At 39.1% G+C, this 16,236-nt stretch overlaps 1 protein-coding gene across 11 annotated transcripts in view; it reads left to right on the forward strand.

The window, feature by feature from the left end:
- SOX5 (SRY-box transcription factor 5) overlaps positions 1 to 16,236 on the forward strand; it is a 604,370-nt gene that overhangs the window by 317,410 nt on the left and 270,724 nt on the right. The window contains exon 2 of one of the 11 annotated variants that reach the window (XM_088055170.1): positions 7,133 to 7,198. The exons of the other annotated variants lie outside the window; for them this stretch is intronic. The gene's annotated coding sequence lies outside the window, so the exon portion shown is untranslated. The remainder of the gene's footprint in view (positions 1 to 7,132; positions 7,199 to 16,236) is intronic. 11 annotated transcript variants of the gene reach the window in all.

Raw genomic sequence — 16,236 nt, forward strand, 5'->3', positions numbered from 1 at the left:
CAAGTTCAACATTTGCAGTCACCGGCAGTGTGCTCTCGGAATGTTCTCTGTTCTAGTGAATAGCTTTTAGAAAGGAAAGGCTCAAGGATGTAAAGCAAGCCTCTGCTGGGAAGAAAAAAATATACTTAGCTGCTTTACTGCTGCACTGCACGAGTCATTTCAGACTCCCACTGAATTTATTTTGGGGTTGTACCAACACTGTCAAATGGAGAAGTCATTTTCTTAAAAGGAAACTTTGCGTATTCCTAAGTGCTTTTCTTAGCTAAAGTTACCCTAAAAGCTTTATTCTGCTGCATTTGCTGAGAATTTTGGAGAAAGAATAATACCTTTCTATTACTTGGCTTGCTCAGAATGATGTCCCACTCTCCTAAAATCTACCTGTAGAAGCAGATTCTTTCATTTAAAAGATTGCTTTACTATCAGGCTGAATAGCTTTTAACTTCATTGAGACATTTTGGGAAAAGAACTTCATTGCTTAATTTTGTGGTTCTAGGGATCTGGGATTTGAAGGATAAATAGAGTGCCAGTGTAAAGTTGCAGATACTAGTTTTTCGCAGTGACGAAAATTAACAGTTTTATTTCTCTGAGATAAGTCTAAAGGAATGAATGTGTTTGTAGACTATTCATTAATGTCCTGTACACACTAATTTAATTTGTTGTGCTTATGTTTGGCTAGGAAGAAGTTGACTGTTACAGATTACAGATTTTAATGAACATCTCAATAATTTACCAGTTGCTGAAATTGTGAACTAGCCTTGGAAGGCAAAAGCCCAAATGAGAGAGCTGATGAGTGACACACCAGCCTGCACAATTCGACTGTTGTATTCATTGCATTTGAATCAAATTGGGAGTTTGGCATTACTAATTCTGGGTGGCTGGCTCATCACATGCATTCAAGGAGTTAATTAAAACACACACAAACACATACACAGTCTCCCACCAAGCATCTTGCGGTGTTTATGTGCATAGTGTGTTTGATTGGTACCTTTACATAGGCGAGGAATTGTTTTTCCTTCTCTTTCTGTCCAGAGATCTTAAATATATAACTAGTTTACAAAATATTTACTACTTCTCAGGGAGCTTTGATGAGAATTTATGGCTTTATCATTTAGGAGGCACAGAGTATCTGGTTGAGTTACTTAAACGTGAAGCTCCCTGATAGGATAGGAATATGTGTCTGTGCAATGTGATATATCTGTAGGTATATGAAATACACTTTAAACAATATTTTTACAGGAAAAAAAGTGTCTCCTCTCAAGGTACAGTTACAGTTTCTTCACATGCTTTTCATACTAGACTTGAAATATAGGGCAACTTGATGTTTATGTGAGATACCTATGCCTTCCCAACTGTTGAAAAAGTCAGTCTGACATCCTCTTGACTTTCCATTTTATTTTATTTTATTAATTTCTTGCTCAGGTCTGGTTATAGTATAAATAACTTGTAAGTGGAACGGTAAAAATGTTGTCGTGTTTTAACTGTACACACTGGAAATATTCAATGCCTGTGAATTCTGCTACTGTAGTCAAGAGAAAAGAAGTGCTCACAGCAATTAATCAATAGCTGTAGTGCTTCTCTGATGATGGCAAGGAGTTTGGTGTTTAACAAGTAGCATCCTTAAAAGCAAAGAGTGTTTCCCTCTTAAAGTTTCTATGGATTTTTATCAAATGTGGAAAATGTGCGAAGTCCTCTTCCTACAAAAGGTAAAATTATGTTTCATATGATTATGTTAAAACCCACAAGGCTGCAAAGTAAGCAAATCCTCATCAGATTACTGAATCACCCAAACCAGAACTTCTGGAACTTTTGAAATGGGCTGTTTTTCCCTGGAGCTTTGGGTGGCTCTCGCCAGCGGGCGAGGGCAAGCACTTGTGGGGATTTATTGACGGCGTTTGTCCCGTTCCCATCTACTCCCAGAGCCCCGTTGTCAAAACACCACCACCATAAAGTTTTCTTCCACGCCCTTTGCCGAGGCTGATGGTGTTGTCCCAGCTCTCCCACACCCTCCAGAGGGGCTGGCTTGCTCCAAGTGGCCCTGCCTGGGCAGGGGGAGCCCAACACGCTGTAGCCTCTGCTTGTGACCTCCACACCGAGCCCTGCTGTGCCAGCTGGGAAACCAGGAGTCTCCAAAAGTTGTTCCCGAGCCCACATGTCCTTGTGACAGCGTGAAGTTCTGTGTAGTTGTTGGGAGACAGCAAATTTAGACAAGGTTCTGGAAGAATTTTAGTGAGCAAGCGCTGCTTGCAGGGGCCATGGGACTTGAAAAGAATGTGAGAAGTGAATGGAAATTGTGAGGTATACAGTAGTAACTCAGAGAAGCTGCCTGTCTTTTTTTAGGATAGGTGCAAAAATCTATTTATTTAATTGTTTTAAACAGAAAGGGAAGGAAATGTTGAATTCCATTTGCTGGAATTATCAGATGTTAATATGAAGTTCAGGTGCTTCCCGTGGTGTTGGGGGAGCTGTTTGTTTTGAAAGAAATCGGCAAACATTTTCCAACATTCTGGTTTTGATCTGGCTTGGCACTTCAACTTGTCCTTTTGTCACCTCGTGTAAAGGGAAAAAAAAAAAAATTCCAACACGATGATATGATTTTTGACTTGTGGAACTCAGAGGTAAAGTGAAAATGAGGAAAAGCTTGCGGCTCGCTTTGGAAGTTTGAAATGGCATTGACCCTGTTTCCCTTAAAAGTGCTGTGGGATCAATCAGGTAACATTTCTCAATTCTCAAATTCTGTTTATATGTTGCTATTTTTTTAAAATTTATGTTTAGTATTCCAGATTTCATTTTCATGCTTCTGGCTTTTTTTAAAGATCAAGTATTGAAATTCATTTTGGCATATGCTTTTTGAGATCTGTAATAATTTTATTTTATTTTGCCATGCAGTTCTGGTTTTGTGTTTTCTCAAGTTCATATAGACTGTCTTAAGTTTTTTGGATTTTGTTTTTTTTTCTAGGATGTGGGTGTCTGACTGCTATTTGACCTAAGCTACCATAAAATGTTGCCTTAGTGCTAATTTTCTTTTTGATTGTATTATAGTCTTATTACTACTCATTTGTTACTGTCTTAACATAATTCTGTTACATTTGGGGACAAAAATATAAACAGAGTCAATTGATATTTAATTTTCTTGTGTGAATACTCAAAATTCTTTTTAGTGGTGAGAAACTGGTGGGAGAGGTATGTGCTATTTTTGTAGTTAAGAGCATTGTCTACATCTAGTGTTCTTCATGGACCTTTGTAGCTCTAGAGAAAAAAAGCCCTAGGAATGTGGTTCATGTAAAGAGAAACCCGTGCAGTTTGTTATCCTCTTGGTTTCTTTGGTGCTGGGCTTAATTGTTTTAAGAATGTGGGAATGAAAAAACTGACCCAAGTTTCATTGATTCATCTCAGAGGTTGGGCATGGCCAAAGTTCATGTATCTGACAGTGAGCTGGATTTACTTATTTGCCATTGCCAGCTCAATAGATTACAGAAGACCAGAGTTAAAGAAAATGTTAATAGTTCGAAAGCATTTTTAATGCTGTTACTCCATTGTTTTTTTTTTTTATTTTTAACCTTTGTTACATGAAAATATTTCACCCAAATTTTTTTGCCATTTAAAACAGCTAGCCTCCCAAAATCTGAGGAGTGTGCACCCATCCACGCAGACCCATTTGTGTTTGCCCTCTGTGGTTTGGAATCTCTCTCTGCTGGGGTGCCTTAAGAGACTACACTTCAGCAGAGTTTGGTGAACCTAAAATTCAGCACAGTCTGAAAGACCAAAGTGCATCTCTGCACACCATTTTTATAAATTTGGAAGTGTTCCTTGATTTAAGAGAGAGAATGCTTAATGAAGAGCAAGAAGCATGTGGTGTCCCCTCACCTTTAGGGGTAGCCTGCCTGAGTTAGGACTAAAGCCCTTGAGCAGATCTTTGTGCTGGGAGGGAGCTGTAGTTCTGAGTGCTGTATTAGACTGCAGAGAAGTCTTCTGTTTCCAGATAAATTCCCTTAGTGTCCTCATTACATTTACTTTGTAAAACGAGACTGAAAACATTTTCTCCCAAGAATTAGTCAGGTTTCTGTTCATAGGGTTTTATCCCTAAATTTCGATACCATGGCCTCACCGGGGCAGAGGCTTCTTTGGATAGACATGTGTGGGAAGGTGATGGTTGGTAAGGGCGGAGGGAAGGATGTTCTTACCCATTTTGCATGTCTATTAACAAACTGGGTCATTTTGCTGTGTTGTATTTACATGACTTGTTCCTGGGCTGGTGTGAAATGTGAATCACCAAAACATGATGATTATTTAAAAAAAAAAAAAATAGGCTAAATGAAACATAACTGAAATAGAACTGAAAGGCTAAATGAAATCAAGTGAAAACAGAACATGCAACATTATTCTTTTGGTACAGTTTCCTTCTGCAGTTGCTGAGTAAAGCCAAATAGTTCTTTTTTTCCATGTCTGTTAAAAATATCTAAGCTTTTGAATTTGAATATAACAGGGACACGGAAAATACATTTCTGTCTTTAGGTTCAGGCTTTGATTTGTTTTTTGCTCCTGGGTTTTGGACAGTGAAGTAGAAATTTATGGTGTGTTTTAAAGACGCTACTGGTTCTCATCTTTGTCAGAACCCCAAGAACATCGAGCTGATTCTGGTTTTACAGCTGAGATTAGAATCTGGCAGAATTTCTCAGTGGAAGGCTTTCCTCCTTTGCTTATGTTTTGTAAGTTTTGCTCACTTTTTCTGTTCTTGCTTAGAGTCTGAAATGAATTGTCTGACTCGGAAATGCCCATTAGGCGTTTGCATGAAATACCAGGCAAAGTATAGGGAAAATGCTGTGCCACTCTCAAGTATGCCATGCATCTCTTTTATAGATAATCTTCATGTGTATTAGTGTCATTGATTTAGTGTGTTTTTGTAGAGTGCAAGCATCCTGAATCAGGACCCCATTATGCTTGTCACTGTACAAACACAAAAAAAGAAGGTTTCTTTCCATTCCACAGAGCAGCCTTTGTGCTTAGAGCTTAGAGTAATATAAATGTGTCTTTGTATGGGGAAAATTCAGAAACAGGGAGTAGGTAAGAGATCCCTAGCATGGTTCATGAATGAGATTTCAGTCCTGAAGCCATGCTTAACAATTTATAAATTGAGCAGTATATGTGTATGAGTATTCTCTCTCTGGTTTTTTTTTTCAGACACACGTATGTAGAAGTTGCTTTACTGTTAGAAGTACTGATATTATTAATAATAGATTCATACTTCCTATAAAGTCTTTTGATTAGGAATTCAGAGCATTTCATAAGCATTGATATACAAATCATGAAGATTTCTGTGCTTTTTAGATTGAGAAGCACGATTATCCTCAACCTATAGATGAGTAAACTGAGGAATGCTGTCACAAAATCTTTTGCATGTGTGGGTTTAAAAAGTAGAGACACTGACTGATAGTCCTGCTTTTTATCCTCAAGACACTCTCCTTTTTACCTTCTTGAGATCCTTAGAACCGTAAATTACAGACTTCTCTCTGTCCAATTATAATTTCTAAAGGTCTCATTCTAGCAAGATGAACTATGATATTCAAATCACTTAAGTATGTAAAATAGGGACTGTGGAGTACAATTAATAAAATAAATAAAAGAAATGTTTTCAGCCACAGTTTTGTGGTTGAGGGCTGGGAGGGAATGCTGTGTGTAGACTCTCCAGTTACCTGAGGGTGCTTCTAAAGCACCTCCTTACCTGGAGCAAGTTTGGATAACTGGACGCCGGCAGCAGTACCCGCTGTGTTTAAGCACTAATTTGGGGAACAGCATGTGCTGAGAACAGGTAAACTTTGGTCCTGGAGAGCAGTTAACATCTTCAGCCATATGTAGCAGACCTGTCACATGTTTTATAACCTAAGGACCAGGCATGAGGTGAGTCCAGGAAAAAATTGTTCACATGGAGATTATTAATGTGAGGAACAGACTCCACTGCAAGCAGCAATGTAGGCAGCCACAGTGAGCAAACCAACCAGCCTAAAAGCAGAAAACCCTGCTGCAGAACACAAAATGCATTGTGATTCTTTTCCAAACATTTGTTATATGCTTTTTAAATGAGATTCAAAACAAAGGAAATGTTACAGGGTTATTTAAAGGGAGGAATTATTTTCTTATGTTAAAAGTTCTTCTAACCTGTTTTAGTGGGGTTTTTTTGTTGTTGTTTCCAACTGCACGCCCAGTAAGAGTAGAGCTTATGCTCTAATGAACGTGGTGCTGAGGTCTGCAGGTAGCTTTACATCTAGCTTGTGTTGCATCCTTTACTACACACTGTTGAGAAAATGGGTATAAATTGAGGTAGTCCTGAGTGGATTTGATCTCTGTTGCTTTTGAGTATCATGACTAAGATGTTAAGTTTTTCTCTTTGATAAGCTTTTTAGGAGCGACATTACTTTCAAGATAATGGATTATGATCTGGCCAGTTCCATAGTGTTTCAGTTGTAGTTTTTCAGCAGTGTGTTCACAAAGGCCTATTTTGTGATAGGGCCAGTCAAGGCATCCTTTAAAAAAGTGCCATTCATTCTGAGTAGCACTGGAGTTCAGTGTCAGGTCCTGAAAGTGTAGGCCTAATTAATTAATGTCCTGTTCAACTCTACGAAAAAGGCTGATATTCTTCAACTCAGTAACCGCCACGATGGCATGAAATAGTGACTCATGAGGAGATCACTGAGCAGAATCCTGACTTTCCTTAATCTGCAGCAAACTTCCATGGGTTGCTATGTTGCCAGAGTTTCTAAAGCATCGGGGGGGATTTCTGCAGGCTTCAGCAAATCTGGAGATTTCAGGAGTTCTGTGTTGCTGTGCTTTGACGACAGGTTAACTATCTTTTTCTCCTAACCAACATGTATGCCTGGCAGATTAGAATGATCTGAATACCCATGATGAAAATGTACCTGAATTATGCCAGAGCTAACATCTGGACCTTAGCGGACTTGGCACCGCACAGAAAATCAATCTTTGTTTTGAAACTGTGTGTTTCCTAAAGTACTAATTCCCAGTCGTGGCCACCAAGGCCTATAGACAGACAGCTGCACAAAAATGCCTTCTTCCAAATATACATTTTGTTTGATAACCCCAGTTTTCAAAAGTGTGACCTCTGTTAATTTGTCACCAGGAAAATTATTGTTACCTGTTCACTGATTCCATGAGAAGCCCAGGCAGACAGCAGAGCCCCATGCTGGTAAGCATTTCTGGTTTTGCTGTTTGTGGCATTTAGAAATTGACTGAGGTACTGCAGCTGAGGTGACGTGCATGGGTTGTCCAGTGTAGCAGGAACAGGTTCATCTTGTCTGGAACTGATTCCTCTAGAGTAGCTGAGCCTATCTTACATTTGCTTTTTAAATAAGCTAAATGGTTATCAGATAAGAAAGACAAAGTCTTTCTCTTAAAATTACCTGCAGAATTTCCTGCTCAGTGTTTCTTAGAAAGATGAAAACAAGATGAATGGAGTTTCTGCTGTTGTATTTGCATAGAATTTGATGTGGAAGCCTGTACTTTGAAAAGCCGCTATAAACACGTAGAGCATAACAGAGCATTATTTTAAAAAGGAGATAAATACAATAGCTTTTTACATACATGTGCATACATACATACATTGAAAGGCCATCCAAAGCACTGATACCAATTTAAGAAGATGATCTTTTGCCTTAGTTGTACATCTGGGAGGTGTTAGCTGAACATTTTGTGGAGAGCTGTGAATACCTTAGTTGCCAGTTGTCTAAAGTGCAGCTAATGACTGCTTCAGTGCCAGTGTTTTGATGGCTAGAACCTAGGCCTGAATATAAATACAAAGAACTCCATCTAAAAAAAATGTGTGTGCGCACACACTTTTTATACAAAACAGATTTCAACCATCTGCTTGGCACTTAGCTTTGCAACTATAGGCTCTGATATGAAAGGGAGCACTGTCCACATTGTGAAGGGTATCACTTTCATTGGCACCTTAGAAAAATCCCAGCGTTTTAGAAAGCTTGTTTGTCCAGTGGTTTTCTTCAGTGGAATAATGAAAACAACACCCTTAGCCAACATTTCCTATCTTTTCGTTATCATGTCTCTGATGGCAGCATCTCCCTTACCCTCGCAAAAAATATGTTGCAGTGAGGAAAAGTTTCTGTTCTGCACCTCAGCATTTCCAAGTGTATCAGAGGAGCCTAGATGAGTGGCCCTTGGAACTGACACCCCAGATGGTTTATGACACTAAGCACTGTTTGCTTAGGAATACGTTGTATGGCAGAGTCTGTTGCCCAAGCACTGCAGAGCGTGTCAAATCAGCATGGGAGTTAATGGACCAAAAGCTCTTCTGAATTTAACACTTTCCCATTTGATCGGAATTTACAGGTTTAAATCAGGACCACAGTCTTTCTTCAGTGGTGCAGTGGTGGAAAGTAAAGTTGATGCCATAAATTACAGGAATATAATACAGTCATTTTGATCCAATTAATCTGTTTAAAGGATGACTAAAACCTTTGGTAAAACCCTATTTATGAAATACATAGCTATATAAAATAAATGTTGGAAGTTAGGAGATTTGGGTATGTGGGAATTTGGTACTCTGACCAGTTCGTGTTTTACCCTAAAGTTAAGCGGAGGAAAAATCCACCGTACCAGAAAAATAAATAACCTGTGGAGCTTTCACTCTTTGTTAGCAATTGTCCTTAAAATACACAGGACAAAACAGTTTCTTCTTTCCTTTTCTTCTTTGAAAGTCCCTCTTTGGAAGGACTTGATAGTATTTTCCCTTAGGTGCACGTTTGGAAAAAGATGGCAAAAATGCAACCTCCTGTGTGTAACAAAGCCTCTGTGTTTGGCCATCCATTTAGTGCTGTGTTACATTAGTCCTGCATTGTTAACACCTTTGGACAGGGCTAAAGGTTCCTTGCTGCTGTGTCTGGAGAGCTGCTTATGTCAGTTCATGTTTCTGGATGCTTTCTTCAGTAAATGTGCTTCTGATTTATAGGTAGGGCTGCACTGTTTGCTTCCAAGATATCGGGAGGGTGAATAAAAGGACTGATTGACATTTACGTTCTCATTTTGTAAGAATTTCATTTTCTGTATGTTATGTGGTCTCAAGAAAGTGCTGCTTTAAACTATAACATTTTATTAGCCTGAGTCTGGCTTTTTGTGGAGAAGATCCGAGTTGCTGAAAGACAGATAAAGTTGGATTTCTATGGATAAAATGATGATAATATTGGAAACTTAAAAGCTTTTGCATAGTTTTAGTTTAATCATGTGTGGACAGCAAAAATCTTACTCTTTTAAAAAATGTGAAATAAGCCTTAACAGTATTAATGTTTTCAGTCCCAGCAAGAGAATAGATTTGCAGCCCTCTCTATTATACCCATCCTTTTCTCTTCCTCAGCTGTTTCCCTTTCACATTCTCCCCACATGCAGTCAGACTTGCTTTCTACACTTTTATGAGGAGTCCTGTTATTCTCCCAGGTATCCCAGGTAGGGATTAAAACAATAAAGCAGTTAAGTTTAAGGAAATTCTGAGGCCCTTTAAATGATGATACAGATGGAAAGAAAGCCAGTTCTCCTACCACGGTGTCACCATGCCTCCCTATGGCAACTCTACTGGAGCTACTTAACCATCTGATTAATGAAGCAGTTCTTCATGTTGCATGCCATAAAATGGGTTTCTTCAGGAGTGGGAAACAGCAGCCTATCTGCCATTGAGCATTAATGATTGCACAAGAATAAGCTCCTGTATTCACGGGTGGGGGAGAAGGAACTCTGTAAAAAAGCAGTTTTGAGTGAATTCATAATGAGACCTTTGCTGTTCAAGCCTTCATGTTCTTTGAAATTTTAGAGGGGAATGTTTTCTTGACCAGTGTCAACAATTTGGTTATTTTTGTTGCTTCCCCTCCTCCCTTGAGGTAATACAATCGTATTTATTGTCAGTTTATTTTCTGTAGATTACTCTAGTCCTCTGTGGTTAGGAGGGAATTCTGGAGTGACTGCATGGCAAGGTAAATTAGAGATGGCAGTTGGTGGTGTGGGAGGAAGGGTTAGGAAAAGGAGGAGGCAGAGGGTAGGAGAATGCAACTACAGTTTTTAAACAACTTCCCAATTGTCCCCCTTTTTATTAAAATTGTAGCTTTTTAAGCCAGACCCCTGACATGTTTAATTTGATTTACACTGTTAAGTCTAAGTTTCCCCTGTGCTGTAAATACGAGATGAGCAAATGTCTTGCCCTCTCCCTTCTTTTTTTTTCTTCTGTTTTTCATTTATTCTTTCTTTTGCTTCCACCACTAAAATTCTAGTTGTCTCTTTCTGGTCTGTGTTGGTTTTAAAGAAACTGCTGCATTCCATCACCCTTCCCACTAAACTCAGCCATCCAACCTATGGAACGCTTGAGGTGGAGAGAGGATGGTTTTCAAGGACCTCTTGGCTCTTGGTATGTCTGTGATTTTCAGTGGGTTTGGTGTTACCATTGGGTTACAGATACATCTGCATTAAAGCTGGGTGCGAATGACCGGGTTTAATGGTTGGACTGAGCTCTCTTTGTGACCTGTCTTTTCATAATCCCAAGTAAAACTGAGGTTTGCAATATGCAGGTGCCAAATGGCAATGGAATATCAGCCTGCCAGTTCCTTTGACTGTAGCTCCAGTGTTTGAGGGAAGACGAGGTCAGGCACGTGCCAGTGCAGGACTTTGGAAATCCCTTGGAGCATAAATGCTGTTTGTGTCTTAGGAAGCCCTAGATAGATAAGATTTGAAAGTCTCCAGAAAAAAAGTTGTCTTCTACATTTCAAAGGCTACATAATGTAGCAATGGGGAATAAAGACACATGGACCTCTCTCTTTGAAGAAGATCATCTATTGCAACAAACCAAGGCTTTTTATGTTCTAAAGTTAGCCCAGAACAAGCGTGCATAGGCTTCCTACCACCGTGGTGTTGTTGTTCACGTGTCCTTTTACCCAGTCTGACTTTCGGTCACAGGGTGTCCACATGTGTCCCCAACCAATCTCTGCCCCACTCATGAGGTGACCACAGCCCATTCTCTGCTTACATGACCAGTTCTTTAACTCGCTGCTAGCTGAACCTTTCCCAGGCTGCTTTCTGTTGCTCCCCAGAAGTGAACAGGATTTCTTACCTCCCAAAACATAACATCTGTACCTTCAAAGATTCTGATGTTATATTTAGCACTGAAAGCAGGAGGAAGGGATGAGCGTGTGTGTAGGAAGAGTACGTGATTTTCGTAAAGAAATAAAAAAATTGTTTGGGAAAGCATTGCACATGAGCCAGCAATTACAAAGCATTTGTGAGTCCTTTTAGAATTGTGGGGCACTTTTAAGTGTTTTTAATAGTTTGGCTCGTGCATCCAGTCTCTCTGGAAATAGACCACTTCCTTGGATGGGTATTTAGGGGGAAAACGAGAGCGCGTTTTTCCCTCTCCTTATTTTTATCTGTATGAAACATCAAAGTGAGTGCCTGCAATAAATTGTTTGCCATTTTTAAGCCCTATATCAGGTGAAGTTCTGTAGAGCAAGACAAGTGCATTGTAACTGAGAACTGTCATGCAGATGACTTGTTTTTCCCTTGAGATGAAAACAACCCAGGTGAATAGGAGGCTCTGTGTAGCACCAAGGCTGGGTCTTGTATTGTGCTTTTTAATTTTACAAACACTTAGGGAGACTAACAGGTAAACGTTTAATTTCACCAGGCACCAGTTTTCAGCTCTTACAGACAGTTTTAGAAAAGAGAACGAGGACCAAGTAATTCCAGGGAGCAGTGTTCACTTCTACCTCCAAAGCTTTTATTAGTGGCTCTTCAGCAGCTCTGGGTAGTGGGAACATCCCGGGAAGTTTGTTCTTCCTCTCCCTTTGCAATATCGTGGTGTGAATAAACAGAGGCTGTGCTTGTCACTCGGCCTCCTTGCACAAACCTCACATTCATGTGTGATCATGAGGCTCTGTCCAGCTCCCACTGAAAACAATTGTGAGACTCTCATTGACTTCGCTTGGGTGTTGGATTGGGCCCATTAGACGGGAAGAAAATAAAGTGGAAGTGTTGTTAACGATGCCTATTGATGCTTTTCCTGGCACAAAGTACTGCAGATAATTGTTTCTAGATGAAATGCAGTTGCATCTAAGTATTACATTTATTAGCTTTTCAAAGGAGGGATAACCAAAGTGGACATATGGGGTATTTGAAGTGTGATTGTGTGAGACTAAGATAATTTCAGGAGAATAGCTTAAGTCGCAGGATATGTGTGATGCCCTTTGTATACAAGATGTGGGATTGTGGAATTTATTTTGCATGCACTGGTTCTCACTGAGAGGGAATCCAGAATACAAATATATAGTCATATTTAGAATATATGAGGAGTGCAGTGTCGCTTCTGTAGACTTCAAGACCTGTTAATCAGGCCTGATAGTGATGTGATCTCTGGAAATACTTCAGTTAAGTAGGTTTAATCCTTATTAACAGTAAGTTGCTTGAAACCATTTTGGGTAAAGTCTGGGAAGGAATATAGTAGATTGAACACATAAATAAAGCCCAGCCCTGTTAGGCTTTGAGTGACTTTGATTCCTTTGAAGTTCTGTAGGTTTTGGACTTGCTAAAGCAAAAGGCCACGAGCAAAAAGAATTTTCACCTCATCTTCAAATTTTTCTGCTGTAATTTTCAGTGTTATTTTCACATTAAAATGAGGCACTACTTACGTTTCTGGTCTAATTTAGGTGTTTCCCCAGCCTTCACCATGACTTGGTTAAGGCATGTGAGACAGGAAGATTAAACAGTCTGTTTTTCTTAAACCTTATTCTGGAGCGTTCAGGTTAAATGATGTATGCAGTTTCTCCAGGTTTTGGAATGTTTCCTGTTGACTTCAGTGTGATTTAGCTGTGGATGACTGTGATCCAGAGTCTCTTAATAACTCAGAGATAGAAGAGGGCAGTGCTTGTTTCAGTGCTTTCTTCTCATCCATCACGGGGGTGGAGGGGGGGAATGAAGTGACGGCTTTTGTCGCTACTGTTTTTTGGAAATGTTTTCAAAGAACTATTTTGGAAGATGATGGTGAGGTTGTTCCTACTATTTGCACTGCATTGCCAAAACGTTGTACTCTTGTATGAGGTAATAGATGTGGTTTGTGGCGATATTATGAAAACATTGGTTTGTTATGATGATAGCAGAAAAAATCCCAACTACATGGTAACGTATTTGTTATATTTTATTGAAGTGAAACGTGGAAAATACAGCATAGCTTGGAGTCCCCTTGGAATGATTTCATGTTTTGGGAATGAAGAAGCAATTGTGAAACACTGAAATGGGTGTACATGACATCAGTTAAAGAGCAGATTTTGGGCCATTTAAGTATAGTTTAGGTTTTTTTCTTATTGTTTGTGTTTCTTTTGGTGTGGGGTTGTTCAGGTTTTTTTAGTATCCCTCATACATGTTAATTCAGTTAATTCAGTGCACGATGCACTTTTACATGGCTAATGATCGAAATTAGAATGCATATTTTTATTTTGTCCTGTGAAATACAGGCATTATCACCTAAAAGATAAAAAGATAACTGCTGCTGTTGTAGAGTAAGGAGCAGAGACATGGTTAACACCTAACAAGTTATAGAGTGTAGTCACTGAAGGATGTCCAAGTAGGCAGATGGAAGCAAGAGGACCCACAGACTCATTCCTCTCAAAATCTAGTCTTGAGGTAAGGCACTCAGAAAAGTAAACAGGAAGAGATTCATGCTGTTGCTTCACACACTCAAATTGGACAGGCTGAATTCCTTGGTTTCACAGCTATGCTGACTGAGGGGGTTGAAATTATTTTTGATTTTTTGTTTTGGTTTGGTGTCTTGTTTCCTTTTTATTTACACAACCTATTTTTGTTTTTTACTTGTTTTTATGCAATGGACATTACTAAGTCTGAAAACTTGGACCTTTTATTGATTTTTTTTTTTAATTTAGTTTACTAAGGGTATACAATTAAAGCAAGCCAGGGCACTTGAACATCCTAGGTGTATAAAATTGTTATCCTACTTGGAAAATTTTATATGCCTGCTAGGTGTGTGAACATTTCAGTTCTAAAACTCCACTTCATCTGCATTTGGGATCTTCCATGGTGTTCAGATAATCAAGTCAGAATCTCTAAGTGTTTAATTAGGAGTGATCTGCAAGAGAGCACCGTTAGGTGCTCCAGGAAGGTGTTGTATGTTTATATGAGGAATAAGGTGCTAAAAGAGGTGCACTGGAACAGTATATCACTGAACCAGCAAACCAGCACTGTTATTTGCTCCATCTTCCCTTTTTTTGTGTGACTTTTTTCATCTTTTTTATTGTATGTTGCAAAACACTAACATATTTATCACTCAGAGAGCTAAAACTTCTACAATATTTTCTTACTGCCTCTTGGTAATGACATGTCTCCTGTAAAGCAAAGCAGGATCTACAGCAGAGATATAATGAATGACCCCAGTCAGTGACTGTGATGTGCAATTGATTTCTGTTTTTTTGAAAATATACCCTTAATAATTAGTCATTTGGCTGAACTACCCTATTCTTCTTTATATGAGTTGTGTACAGAAAGAGGCATGATACATGTTATTACTCATATAGCTGTGTCAATAATGATACAAGCTATATAGATGTGAAAAACAGACTAGAATAAATAATGGCAGAGAGCTGAACTAAAATATTTTCCTTTGGGTAAATGGTGGCACTTTTTGGTATGTTAAAAAACCACAATATCAGAACAATTACATTAAAAAAATTCTCAGAATATGTTATAATCAAGTCCATGGGATACTTTTTCTGGGTGCCTCCTTTACCACTTTATATAGTGATTTGGCCAAATGTGCATTACATTTATTCTGTGAAGAAAGTGGTATTTGGGTTCATGTTCTGTTTGTACAGGAATGTCCTTTTATAATGTCATAGGTAATACCAGACTAGCAAAGTAGAACAGACTGACAAGGTGTGGGTTTGTGGAAAATCACCACAGATTAATCAAAAGGGAAATATTAGTAATTTATTTTCCTGATGTTGTAAAGCTCAAAATTAAATGCCCAGAGTTTCTCTTGGAATCAGTGGTAGCTGGAAATGCTGAGATCTTTGCAGGGTTAGGCATCCTTGTCCTGTGCTTCAGAAGGTGCTGAAGTCAAAAAGAGCTTTTAACTCTTTGAGGTCATTTGGCCTCACTGTCACAGAATCACAGAATGGTTTGGGTTGGAAGGGACCCAAAAGATCATCTCATTCCAACCCCCCTTTGAAAGACAGGGATGCCACCTGCTATATCTGGTTGCTCAGGGCTGCATCCAGCCTGGCCTTGAACTATGAAATGCTTGTCCTTAGAACATCCATGTTCTTGTTGGGGAGTGAAAAGGGAAGAGAAGAAGGAATTGACACAGGAGGGAAGTGGGGATGGGATGGGACTGCTTACATGGGGGATCTTGCATGAGAGATACGCTTTTTGTCTCGCTTTTTGAATTTTATATGGAAGGTGACATGATATTGGGCCCTTTGCTCTTGTTCTTGGACTATTTTCACTTCTTTTGGGTTTTTTTGAGTCATGGCAGTGGGTCATTTAGAATTGCCTCATTTTGTGCTGTAACCAGGATGAAGGGGAAGCTTAGATTGGCAATTTATAGGTTGGGGAGGAAGTATATAGGAATATATAATAGTTGCTGGAAGTATATAGGAATAGCATAAAAGAAGGAGAAAAGGGAAACAAAGATTGTTGTAGCCTTTTTAAGGTGTATGGCTATAGACGTTTTTGAGATTCATCACCAAGTGGAAAAAAGTGAGAGACCAAGGGAAATTATCCTGTTTATTTGATTAGGCCTTCTCTTGACTCTGTAAGCTATAATCATCTTTATGCTAGTTGTCTTTCAAAGTATAATTAGCCTGGAAGTGAATGTGGTTGGTGGGTGGTATGGCAAAGTATTTTTTCAGGAAAAAAAATAAATAAGGAAAAAACGGGCTGCTGAGGAGAAGAAGTCTTGTGTAGCTTTCCATTTTTTTTTTGTTTGGACAGTGTGTGCATGTAACTCCAGAAACCAAAAATGTCCTGAGTGGAGGTCCAGGGAGACTTCACTAGGAACAGTGTAATTGGAACATGCCCCAGTTTATTATGATGATGGTAACGCTTTGTGCTTCTGTTGTGCCCCATGTGCTTTGGCCTCAAGGTGCTTTACAAATATTAAGGGATTAACTTGAGCAATGCAGCTGAAAAATAGGTATTATTACTGCCCCTCTTTGCAGTCCTGGGAATTGA

This window comes from Pseudopodoces humilis, chromosome 5 (genome assembly GCF_049639895.1).
Source record: "Pseudopodoces humilis isolate 2021_Gansu_Grassland_sample_001 chromosome 5, ASM4963989v1, whole genome shotgun sequence".
NCBI lineage: Eukaryota > Metazoa > Chordata > Aves > Passeriformes > Paridae > Pseudopodoces > Pseudopodoces humilis.